This window comes from Dromiciops gliroides, chromosome 6 (assembly GCF_019393635.1).
Source record: "Dromiciops gliroides isolate mDroGli1 chromosome 6, mDroGli1.pri, whole genome shotgun sequence".
Classification (NCBI taxonomy): Eukaryota; Metazoa; Chordata; class Mammalia; order Microbiotheria; family Microbiotheriidae; genus Dromiciops; species Dromiciops gliroides.
In genome coordinates, this window is record NC_057866.1 from 104,052,982 (window position 1) to 104,070,720 (window position 17,739).

Genomic DNA, 17,739 nt, shown 5'->3' on the forward strand with positions numbered 1-17,739 from the left:
AGTTTGAAATGCCTTCGGAGATAGCCAAGAAGTACCTGGTGATACATGACTACAATGACTCAGGAGAGATGCTAGATGTGGGAATGATATCTATAGAGATGATAACAGAAGCCATGGGAGCTGGTGAAATCACCATGGGGCTGGGGGAGGGTACTATACAGCAAAACAGAAGAAGAATTAATAGATAAATGGATAGATGGATGGATGGATAGATAGATGATAGATAGATGAATGAATGAATGAATAAATAAATAAATGGTTTTTTTTAAAAATAAGAATAAAAAGAGATCATTGGCAACTTTGGAGAAGATAGTTTCAGTTTAACAACGAGGCCAGAAGCCAGATTTCAGGGGATATCAATGAGAATAAGAACATAGGAAGTAAAAGCATTGAAAGTAAATGACTAACTTGTACACAGTTAATACTTGTTGAGTTGAATCTCCTATTGTCAGCCTACAAACATTTCATGGCTATGGGCTAAGTCACTCTGAGCTTTTAGGACTGGATAGACTGACTTCTAGCTCAAAATCTATGATTTTATGATTCTAGTTGGATAACCTTGCTCGATTCCTTAACCTCAATGAGCACCAGTTTTTTTCATCTGTAAAATAAGGGATGTCACAATGTAATATATAGAGAGCACTTGACCTGGAGTCAGGAAGTCCCAAGTTCAAACCTGGACTCAGACACTTATTAGCTATGTGACCCTGAGCAAGTCACTTCACTCTGTTCACTTCAGTTTCCTCATCTGTAAAATGAGCTGGAGAACGAAATGGTGAACCACTGCAGTATCTCTGCCAAGAAAACGCCAAATGGGGTCACAAAGAGTTGTACAGAAATGAAATTATTAAACCACAACACAATAGAGGCCTATGAGGCTCCCTATATCTCCAGACCTGTGATTTTTATGACCCTACCTGTGTAACCCTGGACAAGTCACTTAACCCCTCTGAGCCTCAGATTCTTCATCTGTAAAAATGAAGATACTCTATGATCTCACCAAGGTCAAGAGGATCAGATGAGATAATAATGCCCATAAAGCACTCTGTAAAATTTAAAATTTGAAATTTTTTAAATTTAAAATTTATATAGCATGTTCCAAAAGCTTTAGTGTAACCTTGAGCTATTAAAACTTTAAATTGTATTTTGGGGACACCCTGAATAAATATTAATTAATGGTTAATTGATTAACTAATTAATATTAATCTTATGCAATAAATTGTAGAACTCTGGATCTTAAAGAACACCTGAAGACACATTCCTCTCCAGGCTATGCTCCCCGACTTCCTCTACCCTCCCTTCACCCCTCCCCCCACTTTCAGCTTCCCATCATATGTTGTCTTCTCCCATTACAATGTGAACTCCTTGAAGGCAGGAACCATCTTTCTTCCTATGTGTATGTATGTTCCTGACACTTAGCACAGGGCATGCTTAATAAAAGCTTGTTGACTACCAGATTGACTAATTTCACAAAGCAAAAACCAAAAATGAGGTTCGATGATTATACTCCAGACCATACAAGAAGTTAAGTTAGTTACTAAAAATTCTAACCTCTGTGCCCTCCTGCAAACTAGTGTAGATGCTGTCAATCCTTACTACCTCTCAAACCTTACAGCTCCTGGGACCTCGTGACATGCTGGATTCAAGAACTCCCCTCCTCTAGCTATCCTTTATCATCCTTGCTCTGTGACATTCTTCCCAAGTCTTTTTGTATGATGAGGTGCTTCCAGTAAATCTGTCTTGTTCCCTCTGCCTCCCCTTCGTGACCTTTTACAGAAGTCATTCATCACATAGCTGTATTAGTGGGAGCTACCTTCAGGAGAGGCTGAGCCTGAAGTCCCCGTGGGTCCAAGAAATGAAGAAAGGGCTCTGCTTGAAGCTTCCTCCTCAGAGGAGCCAGGCCTGTAGGACTGATTTATGATGTTGGGGATTCTGGCTGCTATTTGAGGGCCCCAGTACAGATAGTGGTCTTCAGAACAGGAGCATGATCATAGGATTGCAAATGGAGAGCTATTAGGGACTTTGGAGCTCTGCTGGTTCCACCCTGCCCTCTCATAATTTTAGATTAGGAAACGTGACTGGCCAGAGGTGACACAAGAATTAGACTGTAGAGCTGCCATTCAAACCCAGGATGTCTAAGCATCTTTCTACTAATAGGCTCAGCTACAAGGGCTCTAGAATTTGAGTTCAAGGAACAGGCAAACATGTGGCATAGGGGTCAGGATCAAGGGTTTGGTAGTGCCCTTACTGTATCCAACCTCCATGGAACTCTTAGCCATTTTTGTACTTGGGTTTGTGAGGCTGCTCCTTCCTTTCCACTGAAACTGAATGAGGTTTGCTCAAGTTCACCACCCTGTGTGCTCAGGGGATTTCGTCATCTCCAAATGGCAGAGAACAATAATACCTAAGAGAGTGTTTGTACATGATTCTTTTCATTGTATTTTGCCTTGTGTGACCAGTAATCAGGATTGTCCTTTGAAATGTTACAGTAATCCTAACACGACAGGCTGGTGTTATTTACTTTTCATTTATTAAAAGAAATCAGTAGGAGCCGCTTAAACACCAAGAGGATTAGTTTCTACATTCAGCAAATTAAAGACTTCCCATTTACCTGAGGTCAGTCTTCTGACAATTTCAATGACCTTTTGATATCTTTTGAGAGCCACGAAGCCAAGGGTACTGCCCTTTCTTTCCCCAAATCCCTGAGAAGCAGGGCAATAGTGATCTCAAGCCTTGGTAATTTTTTTCCACGGGAGAAGCATGGAGATGATAGGAAGCAACTCAACAAGCAGTCTTTGTGCTAGGTACCAGGCTAGGTGCACAGGTTATAAGGGCCAAGCAGTTCCCACCCCCAAGAAGCTTACATCGTACTGGAGGATTATAAGTCTAGAGCTGAAAGGGATCTTAGAGGTCGTCATTTTACAGAGGAGGAAAGTGAGGCCCAGAGGGATTAAGTCATTTGCCTAAAATCACACAAATAATAAAGGACCAACACAGCTTGAATCTAGGTGCTCTGGTTCCAAAGCTATCACTCTTTCCAGTATAATTCAGAGCCTCTCAGTTGAACAGCCTTGGGTGCATCTTGAAGAATCAGAGAGGAAAACAAAAATTTCTATAAGTGTAGATGAATTGCACTCATCAATGCTATGTAGCTTTGTGTTCATACAAGATTCTGAAGTGTAAATTTAGGGCTGGGGTCACATATTGCTAGACTCAGACCCATTCCTAATGCGTCAGCTGACCATCGAGGAGATAGCAGAAATCAGCTAACGGAAAAGTACAGCACTCTAGAGCCCGGAACGAACAGCTACATTTGCTTACCATTGCAAGATGTTTGATATCTTTTATTGAGCTATAATAAGACAGGGAACTGTGTAATTCATTATTAAAAAATATTGCCACAAAAACTAGTTAATTTTTTTAAGTGCTGAGTGCTTAAAGGGGAATGACCTTCAGTTCTCTTGGTTATTTATTCATTTGGATAAATGCAGTCAGGGAAATGATCCTCAATAAAAGACCATATTGCTGGTACTATCCTGTCCCCACCACTACTATATCTTAGCAAGGCCAGAAAGCAGAGACTTACTCTGACTTGGGCTGATAGCACAGCTGCTGCACATGACCATCCTTCATATGCCACATGTCATATGTCATAGGGAGGATTCCATTCATCTTGTTCTAAGGGAAACTAAAGGATTGGCATAGAGTGTCATCTTGGACCACTACTCCCTACTTGGATTTATGCACTGCTTCTCAAAATGGATAGTATTAGAACAAAAAGCCAAAAATATCAAGGGAATTCATGAAAAAAAAATTCAAAGTAAATTGGCCTAGCCATACCAGATCTCAAACTATATTATAAAGTGGCAATCATTAAAACTATTTGGTACAGGCTAAGAAATAGAGGGGTGAATCAGTGGATTAGATTAGGTACACAAGACACAGTATTAAAAGACCACAGCAATCTAATATTTGATAAACCCAAAAACCCTGGCTTCTGGGATAAAAACTCACTATTTCATAAAACCTGCCAAAAATAAAAACCCTGGAAAACAGTATGGCAGAAACTAAATATAGACCAACATCTTACACTGGATACCAAGATAAGGTCAAAATGATTTAGATATAAAGAGTGATACCATAAGAAAATTAGGATAATAAGGAAAAGCGTATCTGTCAGATCACTGGAGAAGGGAAGAAATTTTGAACAAAAGACAGAACTACAAGATGTAAAATGGATAATTTTGATTATATTAAATTAAATTAAATTTAAATTAAATTAAATTAAATTAAAAAGGTTTTGCACAAACAAAACCAATGCAACCAAGAGAAGAAGGAAAGCAGAAAGCTGGGAAACAGTTTTTATAGCAAGTGTATCTAATGAAGGCCTTATTTCTCAAATATATAGAGAACTGAGTCAAATTTATAAGAATACAATTCATTCCCCAATTGATAGCCAAAGATATAAAAATGCAGTTTTCAGATGAAGAAATCAAAGTTATCTATAGTCATATGAAAAAATGCTCTAAATCACTACTGATTAGAGAAATACAAATTAAAACAACTCAAAGGTACCACCTCACCCCTATCAGATTAGCTGATATGACAAGAAAATGATAAATATTGGAGAGAATGTGGGAAATGCATTGTTGTTAGAGTTGTGAACTGATTCAAACATTCTAGAGAACAATTTGGAATCATGCCCAAAAGGCAACCAAACTGTTTATACTCTTTGATACTACAACTACTAGGTCTACATCCCAAAGAGATCATAAAAAGGGGAAAGGACCTACATGTGCAAAAATATTTGTAGTAGCTCTTTTGTTTTTGTTTTTTTTTTTTTTTTGCGGGGCATTGGGGGTTAAGTGACAAGCTATGGTATGTGAATGTAATGAAATACTATTGTTCAATAAGTAATAAGGAACAGACAGATTTCAGAAAAACCTAAAAACACTTAACGTGAACTCAGTGAACAGGAGAACACTGTACAAAGTTAATAGAAAAATTGTGTGATGATCAACTATGAATGACTTAGCTCTTCTCAGAAGTACAATGATCCAAGGCAATTCCAAAGGACTCATGATGGAAAATGCTCTCCACATCCAGAGGAAGAAGTGATGGAGTCTGAATGCCGATTGAAACATACTATTTTCACTTTTGTGGGTTCTGTTCCTTTAGATCTGTTTATTATTTTTACAACATGACTACTATGAAAGTGTATTTACATGATTACATTATATATATATATATATATATATATATATATATATATATATATATATCACCTCTACTAAATTGTCTACCATTTTAGGGATTTAGGGAGAAAAGCTTGGAACTAAATTTTTTTAAATGAATGTTAAAAATTGTCTTTATTTGTAATTGGAAAAAATAAAATAAAATACTCTTTTAAAAAATGGATGGCATGGGGGCAACTAGGTGGCACCATGGATAAAGCACTGGCCCTGGATTCAGGAGGACCTGAGTTCAAATCTGGCCTCAGACACTTGACACTTACTAGCTGTGTGACCCTGGGCAAGTCACTTAACCCTCATTGCCCTGCCCTACCCCCCCCCAAAAAAAAAACCCTGATATTGATGGGACACAGACTGAAGAAAAAATGGATGACATTCAAGAAAGTTTTTTTAAGAATGAGAATTGGGGGCAACTAGGTGGCGCAGTGGATAGAGCACAGGCCTTGGATTCAGGAGGACTTGAGTTCAGATCTGACCTCAGACACATGACACAACTAGTTGTGTGACCTTAGGCAAGTCACTTAACCCCAATTGCTTTACCCAAAAAACTCCAAACAAAACAAAACAAAAAGAATGAGAATTGATCCTTTGCCTTTCTAAATTCAAATCAACAAATAGTTATCAATCACTTACTACATGAAACATAAAGATGAATGGCACATAGTATGTACCTTGAAGGAGTTTAGTATCTGGTTAAGAAGGTGACAGGCACAAATATTAGAATACAAAATAGATTAAAAGCATCATTAGATTGTGAGGTCCTCTAGAGCAGACTTTTGCCTTTCTTTGTATTCTAAGAGCTTAGCGTATTACAGGGCACATAGTAGGTACTTAATAAATACTAACTGCATGTGGAAGTGGGGTTTTTTTTATGTTATAAGAAATCTGAGGGCAGCTAGGTGGTGTAGTGGATAAAGCACCAGCCCTGGATTCAGGAGGACCTGAGATCAAATCCAGCCTCAGACACTTAAGACTTAATAGCTGTGTGACCCTGGGCAAGTCACTTAACCCTCATTGCTCCACTTTAAAAAAAAAAGAAGAAGAAAAAAGAAAAAAGAGGAAGAAATCTAAGAGGGAGAGATTATTCTCAACTGCTGGGAAAAGGTGGCATGTGAGCTTGGCCTTGAAATATCAGTAGAATGACAATATATGTCAACAAGCATTTATTAAATGCCTCTGTGAAAGACTGCACACCCTGGGGATACAAAGATGATGGGGTAAGGAGGAGTCTAGTCCTAATGAGGAAATGCTAAAAGGCAAGAAAGACTAAGACCAATTCAGGAAATAGTCATGCATAATCTTCATATGCTTGGGATGCTTAAGAAATAGCAAAGTATAAGAAAGGAAGGTTAGAATGAGATCTCTGTCAGATCCTACTAAATTGGATATACAACATACGGCCATCATGGAAGGAACAATGTTGCCAGTACAGGAACAACCTTCATCGCAAAAAGTTTGGGATCCAGGTGATGAATTTTTTCCAACCACACAATTCAAGAAAAGGAAACCAACCTTGACATTTTTCTAAAGGCCATTCCAGCTTGCTATGGCTCACTTCCAGAGCTTGGGCTGTTGGCATAGCTTTCAATAACCTAAGGATGCTTTCACAATGGGGTGCCAGGGAGAGTCAATAAAGATATCTGAAGAGAAATGAGGACTAACCTAAGGTTATAGAGCATGAATGAGTAAATAGTAGATCCACCCAGCACATTATCATGACTTTCTCTAATAGCTTGTGGTTTGGGTGACTTCTATATTAATCTGGAAAGGGGATGCAGAGTACCAGGGATATATTCCTGAAAATCTTTTGGTTGAGTAATAACTGACCTGAATCCTGTATCCTTCTTTTTTTTTTTTTTTTTTTTTTGCGGGGCAATGGGGGTTAAGTGACTTGCCCAAGGTCACACGGCTAGTAAGTATCTGAGGCCGGATTTGAACTCAGGTACTCCTGAATCCAGGGCCGGTGCTTTATCCACTGTGCTACCTAGCTGCCCCTATCCTGTATCCTTCTAATTCAAGTCAAGCAAATATTAAACCCTAATCCCTCTTTGCTCTCTTCTAGTGTATACAACCAAGTGAATAACTTCATTAAACCATCAACTACTATCATCACATTGACATCTGGCCATCTGTTCTGCCCTCTAGATTAAAAGGGAGAAGAGAAAAAATAAACCCTGAAAACTACAGTCAGATTTTCTGTTTACATATTAAGTTGTTTTTTTCACTGGATCTTTGGACAACTCTAAGGAGAAATGAACAGGAAACATTCAGAGTATGAAAGAATATTAGAGCTGGGGACCTTGGAGTGAGAGTCCAACCTCCTTTTATTTTACACATGAATTAACCAAAGACCTGACAGAAGAAGTCACTGAAGTGATTTGCTGGTCACAAAGCTAGTTAATAACAGAGCAGGAGCATAATTGAGGATCTTCTGACACCAAAATCAAGTGTCTTTCTACATAATGTCTCTAATTTCACTCACTGAAGAATAAGGGCCCATTTTTTGTATATTGCAATGATGAGTTGCTATCACTTTTTAGATTTGGGTTTACTAGGCTAAAACACCAAAGGGAACCAACTCTACAATGTAGGTAAACTCAGACAAATGGGCAATAGTTCCTGTGCCTTGCCCAAATTCATACAATTAGTAAATGATAAAGATGAACTTTGAACTCAGGTCTTATGACTCCATTTTTCCCACTGTATCATTCTACTTCCCTAAATTAAGGCCCAAGGAGATAAAGAGATTTACTTAATGTTACACACAGGTATTTCAACTCAGCTTCTCTGCCTCCAAATCCAATTTTCTTTCCACTATGTGACATTACCTCCTTCAATATTTTAATAGTAATTTCTGTATTTCAAGACACTGAGAGTCTAAGTCAATGACTTCAAGGCTTTCCCATCCGCCCTGCCACTGAACTTTAAAGTCTACCAGTCCTTTTCATCCTTCCTATAGCTGAACTCTTCTTTATGTGGTCTCCCACGGCAGGGATTGCTCCTAGCCCAGTGATGGACACACAGTATGTAATTTTAATAATAGTTTTTCCCTTCCATGTTTTATCAGCTCAGGGACTCTCTAAACCATGTGGATCCCAATCTCTCCATTTTTTAATTTTAAAAAAGCCTTAGATTTGAGTTCCACAAATTGGATTTGCAGGTACAGAATGAGAGGAGTGAAGAGATGAGGCAAATTGAAGGAAGGGATCCAGAGGCTTGGGTGGGCTGCTGGTTCAGTGTGGGATGGTAATGTGGTATGCAGCCACAAATGCCATTGTCGTCTAAGCTGGCATTGGAGGAGACAAGGATAGATAGTCCAGGACTAGGGAGGCTATAACCCTACTATGTTCTACCCTTGTCAGATCATATCTAGAGTGTTGGTGCTCTGGATAACACATTCTGTAGAAGGCATGGGTGGGCTAGAGTAGCCAAATGTGGGTGATCAAGATGATGGGGGGCCTCAAGCTCCTGCTGTGTGTGGGAAACATAGATGTTCAGCCTGGAAAGAATGGGACTTAAAAGGGAGAAGGAGGCAGAGCTAAGAGCAGGGGGCGGAGGTTTCAGGAGATAAGTTTAGGCTTGGCATGATTTCCTAACAACAAAATCCATGGATGTATTGGACTGGCCTCTGATATTCCTTCCAATCCTGAAGATTCCTTGGTTTTATGACAGAATCACTTTCTAGTGAGTAGCCTCTCTGAACTTGCCTAAACTGATCCTTAGATTACAGATACACCAGGCCCATGGTCCAAACATTCCCAGTTTGGTGGGATCTGTAAGAGCCCCATTGGCATAAGTGACCTAGGGACACATCTCCATATTTATCAAACTTCAGCTATTTATGTAAAGAAACAACTAAATAGGAGGCATTATGTCATGACATCATAGTACGGTGTAATGGATACAGACCATTGACCTTGAAGTTAGCTAGATCTGAGTTGAAGTCGAGTTGTGACCCTAGAAAAGAATTGAATCCCTCAGTTCTTCAGGAAACCCAGTCAGGCCGGAAGTTGGCAAACAGATGCCTATATGAATTGGTAGGATCATCCCAATGGAACGCAAGATCAGATTTTTTAAAGGATATTCTGTGATTGGAAAATCAAAATGCTATTGGACATCTGTTAGGATGGAGTTGCCATCGGTGGATATGCTAGCATGTACCAATGCTAGCTACTATCAAGATTAGAATTTTATGCAAACTATTTTGGTCCTACTCATATCCAGGTGGAACAAGAGTTCATGAAGGCCAAACAGCATCTAAATCAAGGATTCTTAAACTGAACTATTTAAAACATATTTTGATGACCATATTACAATCCAATTGGTTTCCTTTGTGAGCCTCTAGTTTGTGTTATACTTTGGTTTTTTGTGGAGTAATGAGGGTGGAGTGACTTGCCCAGGGTCACAAAGCTAGTAAGTATCACATGTCTAAGGTTGGATTTGAACTCAGCTTCTCCTGAATCCAGGGCCTGTGCTTTATCCACTGTACCACCTAGCTGCCTCCCATGTTATACTTTCAAAAACATGATCCTGAGAAGGAATCTCAAATCTTCACCAGACAGCCAAAGGGGTCCATGATACTAAAAGAAAAAGTTAAGAACCACAGATCTAAATCATTTCCCTTTTTTAAAAAAAAAAATGCTCCTCAGTTCAGAAAACTTCGGGATTTTTCAGAATCATGATCATGATGTAATGGCGTGGGTTTTGCTCATTCTGAATTCTTGCATCATTACCAGTTACTCACATGTCCTTAAATACCCAGACTGCTGGGCTTAAGTAATAGGTGAGCTTTAGGAGAAGTGCCCCTTTAAGAAGATAATCCCTTTGAATGTTTCACTGGGCAGTAAAGAATGCAGAAATAATCTTGCAGATTAACTTTTAGTGATTGCGAACAGAAATTAGAAACGGCTTAATGGGTGAAACACAACAAACCACAAGCCTGTGGTGACCATCTGGTGCTTGTTACACTCTGTCCTATGTTATGTAAACAAGCTCTGATCACCCTTCAGGGCAGCCTCTTCCAAGCCATCGTGGTCATTAGTGAGAAGAAGGCTAGAACTGCATGAGGTACAGACTAACCCAGTGGCACCCCAACATACTCACCTACCAGTACACCTCATTTAAAATGATAATTGCCAAGAGCCCTGAGGAAATTATATCTTGGATAAGGTAAAAAAAAAAAATGGCTTCTACCATCTTCCAAACCACTGCATAAGGAGTCCTATGCTTATAATAACAAAATTGTACAAGTTTGGAAAAGAAAAAGATCTATAAGGCAGATTATAGCTTCTTGGCAACCGTCAAAATGTGTACAAGGACGTGTAACCTTTCTGGATCCTGGCATAATTTGTGTGCTATTTTACAACAGATGGAATTAAAGCCAAGAGCCCCATCATCTGGAACACTGAGCTGTGTGCCAAAACATAACCCAAGCTGCCAACTTGGAACGGGAGGAATCTTGTGTCTCACTTTTCAACACAATACCCTCAGCGCTCTGAAAGAACAAGCTCTAGAGATGCCTAAGAACAGGGATGAATTAATGAGTATGGCCATATAGGTTGAAAAGGAAAGGGATCCCAATGAGAGTAGTAACCCAACTTATATAGGTCCGTCTTTTTTTTTCCTTCCAACCATGGATGATCACAGCTTGTTAATGTCCTGGTTAAAGCAACTGATACTGTTAGTCAAGAAGCCTTTATTAAGTGTTTATGGTATGCTAGGCACTGTGCTAAGTGCCGCAAAGAAAGGCATTAAAAAAAAAAACCAAATAAGCCCCTCTCGCCTGGATTCCTGCCCCCAAGAATCTCACATTCTAATGGAAGAGACAACATTCAAGATGTCTATGGTGTAAATGGAAGGCAATTTCTGAGGGAAGGGACTAGGGACGGTGGGAGGAGAGAGCGGCATGGGAAGAGGGCTGAAAGACCTCACACAAAAGGTAGAATGCGAAGGAGGAAAAGTCAAGGGGTTCAAGAAGTAGCAATAAGGAGGGAGCGATCATTCCAGGGGACAATGAAGGAAAAGACGTGGAGTCAGGAAACGGAATGTCATGTACAAGAAACAGAGAGGACACTTTTGCTAGATTATAGGGTATGTGGAGGGAAACAAAGTATAAGGAGATCAGAAATGTAGGAAGACTGAGATGAATCTTAAAGATGAGTTTGTTAGAGGGGCAGCTAGGTGGCGCAGTGGATAGAGCACCAGCCCTGGATTCAGGAGGACCTGAGTTCAAATCGGGCCTCAGACACTTGATACTAGCTGTGTGACCCTGGGCAAGTCACTTAACCCTCATTGCCCTGGACAAAAAAAAAAAAGATGAGCTTGTTGACCTGGAGGATCATTGATTTAGGCTGGAAGGGGCTGCAGAAATCATCTAGCTAAACCTCTTTACTTTGTAGATGAAGAAGCTGAGAAACCACAGAAATGGTATACAAAGAATCAGGGATACTTGACCTAGGGAAGAAAAAGCTGAACATGTGGCTGTCTTTAAACAGGCCATCCTGCAAAAAAGATATGTTCTGTTTTGCAGACCCAGAGTCAAAGAGCACAAGGCAAAAGATAGATTTTCCTAGTTGAACCTACTAGGAAAAAGGACTTGCCGAACACCAGAGCAGTCGCTAGAGACAATCAAGCAGATGCTCACTCATCAAGATCTACATCTATCTGTCCAGCAATTCCAACTGCCTGATAGATGTTTGTACTACCCAATCTTCCACTTCATCAGGTACAATGTCAAATTCATCACTTGTGAGAGGTGGCCAAAAAGGGGTAAGTCCACAGTGAGCTCATGGTGCCAAAGGTGCCCTTGGATAAGTAATTATAGTTTTCATAAATTCTCTCTTTTTGTTTATGGTTCACCTATCCAATCAGTCACACAAGCTTAAGACCTCAGACCAGGACTTCTTAAGCTCTCCTGTGTCATGGACCCCAGCCCCGGTGGGCTGGCAAAGCTTATGGACCCCTTCTCAGAATCATGTTTTTAAATACATGAAATAAAGTACATAAGATTAGGAAGGAAACCAACTATATTGAAATACAGTTATCAAATACTTTTTAAAAAACAAGCTCACAGGGGGCAGCCAGGTGGCGCATCGGCCCTGGAGTCAGGAGGACCCGAGTTCAAATCCAGGCTCAGACACTTAAAACTTACTAGCTGTGTGACCCTGGGCAAGTCACTTAGCCCCAATTGCCTCACAAAAAAAAAAGAAAGAAAAAAAGAAGCTCACAGACCCCAGGTTTAAGAATCCCTGCCTTAAAGTCATTTTGGTGGGGGGAGGCAATTGAGGGTTAAGTGACTTGCTCAGGGTCACATAGCTAGTGCCAAGTGTTTGAGACTGGATTTGAACTAAGGTCCTCCTGAATCCACAGTCAGAGCTTTATCCACTGTGCCACTGTGTCATCTTTAACTATATTCCCTCCATAACCCCCTAGATTTAATCAGTTCCCTAGTTCTATCAATTATACTTTAACAATCTCTCTCCCATACATCCCCTCTTCTCTATGCAAACTGACATTATCTTAATTCGGGCCTTCCTTCCCTCTCATCCAACCTACTATAAAACTACTATAAAAACTACTACCTCAGTTTCCTCAATTTTAAAATGGGAATAATTATAGCATCTACCTCCCAGGGTCAGTGTGAGGATCAAATGAGATCATATTTGTAAAGTATTTATTACAGTGCTTGGCAAATAGGTACTATATAAATGATTGTTTCACTCCTTTTTACGAGGTTTATTTATTTAAGATCAGAAAGAATATGTGTAATTCTGTTATTTTGGACTTGGTAACATTTTCCAGCCTGAAACAAAAAGCAGTTTTAATAATAAATGCCAAGTGCAAATTTTATTGCATTATACTTCCCAGAATCTTTAGGATTTATAAAAAAATTAAAATCCAAAACTATAATTACTTATCCAAGGTTACCTTCAGCACCATGAACTCACTGTGGACTAACCACCCTTTTGGCCTCCTCTCACAAAGAATAGCTCACCCCCTTGGACGTCTACTGTGAGCTTACCTATTGTAACCAAGACAGCAGAAGCTCTCCCAAGGAAGCTGAATTGCAGAAAACAGAATGAGGCGACCCCATATGGCGTGTTGGTTAAGGTGGGGTAAACCTCTGTCATTATCTTCAGCATTTCTTCCCATTTCCTCCATAATTACCTCCCCTCACTAGAAGGCCAAACTTGAGTTCTTGTGCCTGAACCGGTTTCACCCCTAGGAAGTGAAAGAATCCTGCATTTGGAACTGGGAAGATTCACTGGCTGTCTCCCATTCCTGGTACACTTCCCCTCATTACCTCCTATTCCTGGCTTCCTTCAAGCCTCTTCTCAAATCCCACCTTTCATGGGAGGCCTTTTCCCAGGGCCCTCCCCCACTCCCTTCTCTTCTGAGGCTATTTCCCTCTTACCATGCCTAGAATTGTCATGCTGTTGTTGTTGTTTGCTCTTCACTGTCAAAGAAAACCGATGACATCACAAGGGTGATGTCTTGATTTGTGAATGAACTGGATTCAAGTGAGACAGAGCTGCGCAAACTTGTCCGCCTCACTCTCTCTTCCAGATTCATCAAAGTCCAATAGTGAGACAAAAGCCAGGATGACTGGAGATGGCCTGGGACGCAGGGGATCACCTTGACGTCTTCAGTGTCTGACCAAGCTTCAAGCCCTCCACAGCTGCTGCTTTAGCTGCCTTTGTGGCCATTGGAACAAATGGTTCTCATCATCCCATTCAGCCTGGGATAGACATGCCCCTAACTTATTGAGAGGTTCATGGCCGGTGGATTACCCTCAACCTGATTTAACCCAAGTGCCAAGAGGGTTCACCAGGGTGTGGCCACTGTGCTTGCTATAGCTTCTTGGAGCCACAAGTGAGAGTTGAGTGACATATAGATACCAAAGGAGGATGAGCCACCCTGAGAGAGAACTAGGAAACCCTCGAAGCAGAGGTGCTAGTTCTCCTTAAACACATCATATGGCCCAGTCATTCAGGGTCAGATTTAAGATGATAGCTACTTATGCCTCTCCCAAGACAAACGGATTACCTGAAATCTCATCACCATGCAGACTGACTCAGTTTTTGATACAAAACACCTTCTCAACAGGGGCAGTTGGGTGGTACAGTGGATAGAATGTAGGCCCTGGAATCAGGAAGATTCATATTCCCCAGTTCAAATCTGGCCTCTGACATTTATTAGCTGTGTGACCCTGGGCAAGTCACATAACCCTGTTTGCCTCAGTTTCCTCATCTGTAAAATGAGCTGGAGAAGGAAATGGCAAACCACTCCAGTGTCTCTACCAAGAAAACCCCAAATGGGGTCACAAAGAATTGGACACAACTGAACAAAAACACCTTCTCAACTTCCTCAGTTGCCTCTCCCCTCTGATCAGAAGGCTGGAGAGTAGAGCAATAAAGTCCTACCAAAGCCTTCCTTTTTAGAAAGCTCAGAACTTTCCAAGTGACTTCATTTTCCATCAGCAGCTCTCCTTGTTTTCAGTTCCTGAGAACATCATGCCCCCATGCTAAGTATCCCCTGGGGCTTCCCCCAACCCCTGCTTTGCAGCTTCCTTTTGTATGGTGTCTTCCCCATTAGATTATAAGATCCTTGAGGACAGGGACTATCTTTTGATTTCTTATTTGTATCTCCAATGCTTAGCACAATGCCTGAACAGGAAACACTTAATAAATGTTTGTTGAATTGAATTAAATTAGGAAGCAAGCATCCCAGAGAGCACAGTGTAAGGGGGTAGTACTTTTAGAATAGAATGTTGTAGGGGTATGAGTTGGGAAAGATGAGAAGAATGGGAGTGATTAGTGAAGGGGTTTTTTAAATAATTGTTGAGGGGATGGAATCTCTGGGATAGGGAGAGTATGATGAAATAGAAATATGTTAATCATTGAAGAATGGTGTTGGATGGAAAGTCATACTGGGGTATCATGTTAGGAAGCTCTGAGTTTGGAGAGGGGAAGAATGGTGCCTACACTGGGGCAAGGCTGGAAAGGGTAGCTGGAGTGTGACAGAATGGCTGCTCAGGAGGCTAGGAAGCTCCCCTTCAACAAAAACCAAAACTGTAACTACTCAATAAAAAGTGCTTTTAAAGCCATAGATTCAATCACTGTAGGCTAACCACCCTTTCTCTAATCCCACCCAAAAAGCATCCCATCCCATTTGACACCCCCTATGCGTTACAGTTATAGAACAACAGAAACCAAAGTGATGAGAATCAGGGCTGGGAAGGTAAGCAACTGGAACGGAACCTCTTGATTGGCTCATTTCCTACTGCCTAGAAGCATAGCCATGCTCCTCTATCCTGGAAAAAAAAAAAACTCACTTGATTGTTCCTTCCATCCCTATTAACTATCATCCTTTCTTTTCTGCTCTCTCCAAAGTTACTGATGCTCTCTTAGTTGCCAAATCCAATGCCTTTCCCCAATCCTCATTGTCCTTGACCTCTCTGCAGCCTTTGACACTGACACTCTCTCCTCTCTAGATTTTCAGGACACCCCTCTCTCCTGGTTTTCCCTCTACCTCTCTGACCACTCTTTCTCTGTCTCCTTTGCCAGATCCTCCTCCAGATTTCACCCTGTCCCTTAGGGTTCTGTCCCAGGTCCTCTTTTCTTTCTCTATATCACTTCAGTTGATGAGCTTGTCAACTCCTAAAGATTTAATTACTATCTTAATGCTGATGGTTCTCAAATGTACCTTTCCTGCCCCAATCTCTCTGCTGACCTCCAATGTCACCATAGCCAACTGTATCTCAGACATAGTCAAGTGAATGGTCAATAGACACCATAAATCCAACATTTCCAAAACAGAACTTATCTTTCCCTCTAAACCATCCATACTGCCTGCCTTCCCTATTACTCTAGAGGGCAATACCATTCCTTTCAGTCTCTCAGGCTCACAAAAGCTAGGAGTCATCCTGGACCCCTCACTTTCTCTCTCACCCCCTATATCCAAGCTGTTGCCTAGGCCTGTCAATTTCACCTTGGAAACATCTCTCCAATAAGCCCCTTTTTCTCCTCTGATATCACCACCCCCTCTGGTAGTGGGTCTGCCTACCTCAAATCTCTCCTCACTCCAGCCCAGTCTCCACCCAGCCACTAAAGTGATTTTCCTAAAACACTGGTCTGATATCGTCCCCCTCCTCAATAAACTCCAGTGGCTGCCCATCGCTGTTTGGCATACGAAGCCTTTCAAAACCTAGCCCCCATTACCTTTCCAGTCTTCTTACATCCTCCTCCCTGACACATTCTTTCAGTCTCCTGACAGTGGCCTCCTGGCAGTTCCATAAACAAGACACTCTCTTACTTGCAAGCATTTTCTCTGTCTGTTTCCCATGCCAGAATGCTCACCATCTTCCACTCCAACTACTGACCTGCCTAACTTCAAGTCCCAACTAAAATCCTACCTCCTACAGGAAGCCTTCCCTAGAAACTCTTAATTCCAGTGTTTTTCCTCTTATTTCCTATTGACCCTATATGTAACTTCCTTTGTATATATTTCTACACGTTGTCTTCCCCATTAGGTTGCAAGCTCCCTAAGGTCAGGGAATCTCTTTTGCCTCTTTTTATACCCATAGTGCTTAGCATGGTGCCTAGCACATAGTAGGAAAATAATAAATGTTCGTTGAATTGAAGATATTAGAGAGGGGGAGCCAGCAGAATTTGGAAATGGATTGCATATGGAAGATGAAAAGCAAAAAGTCACAGATGACCTAGAGATGAAAAGAGAAGAAGCTCCTCTTATCCAGGGAGCCAGGAAGACATACGTCCTCCCTCAGGCCAGGCCCACAAATAGAGAGGTTCCGTCTGTCCATTGTGAAAAAATAGCTTTTTGAATCTTCTGTTGCAGCTATTGGCTATAAATGCATCTCTACAATAGGTCTTCCCAGCCTAGAAAGCCAGAACGGTATGCATGTGGACAGGCAGGGGAGCTAACTCAGCTGGGCCCTTTGCTTTTCTATATAGATCAAATTAACTGGATCATGGCCAGGTCTCCTCTTCCCTCCCTGCAGTAGAGAGGCAGAAGCCAGAGCTAATTCACCTCCCTTGGCGATGGGACAACCTATAAGCCAACAGCAGCCCCAGACTTCTTTCTTCTCCCTGGCTTTTAACAAGTATAGACACAGAACAGTAAATGTGTCACTTAGCAAGGGCTTTGCCTCTTGGTGTTTGGGGAATGCTTCAGCAGTGGTCCCAATAAATTAGCGTTCCTTAAGGGAGGAAAGATGGACACAGATTGTTCCAAGCAAAACAGGAATTTACTTATTTCAGATTTTTGCAATATTGGATTTAGTCTGCAAGTAGATTAGCAGGCCTAATTAAAAAGCCTAATGAGTGCTTTTGCACTGTGATAGAAAGTGCTTTGGAGCTATTTAAATCATTTCCATTTACCACTCATTCTAGTCATTTCAAAGTATCAGTCACTAATGGTTTAATATCTTTTTAGTAATTGAGAAAGACTGAGCTCCTAATTAAGCAAA

At 40.9% G+C, this 17,739-nt stretch overlaps 1 protein-coding gene across 1 annotated transcript in view; it reads right to left on the reverse strand.

Annotated features, from left to right (window-relative positions):
* The window catches only part of SPON1 (spondin 1), a 378,636-nt gene that overhangs the window by 326,436 nt on the left and 34,461 nt on the right, over positions 1 to 17,739 (reverse strand). The window lies entirely within an intron of this gene.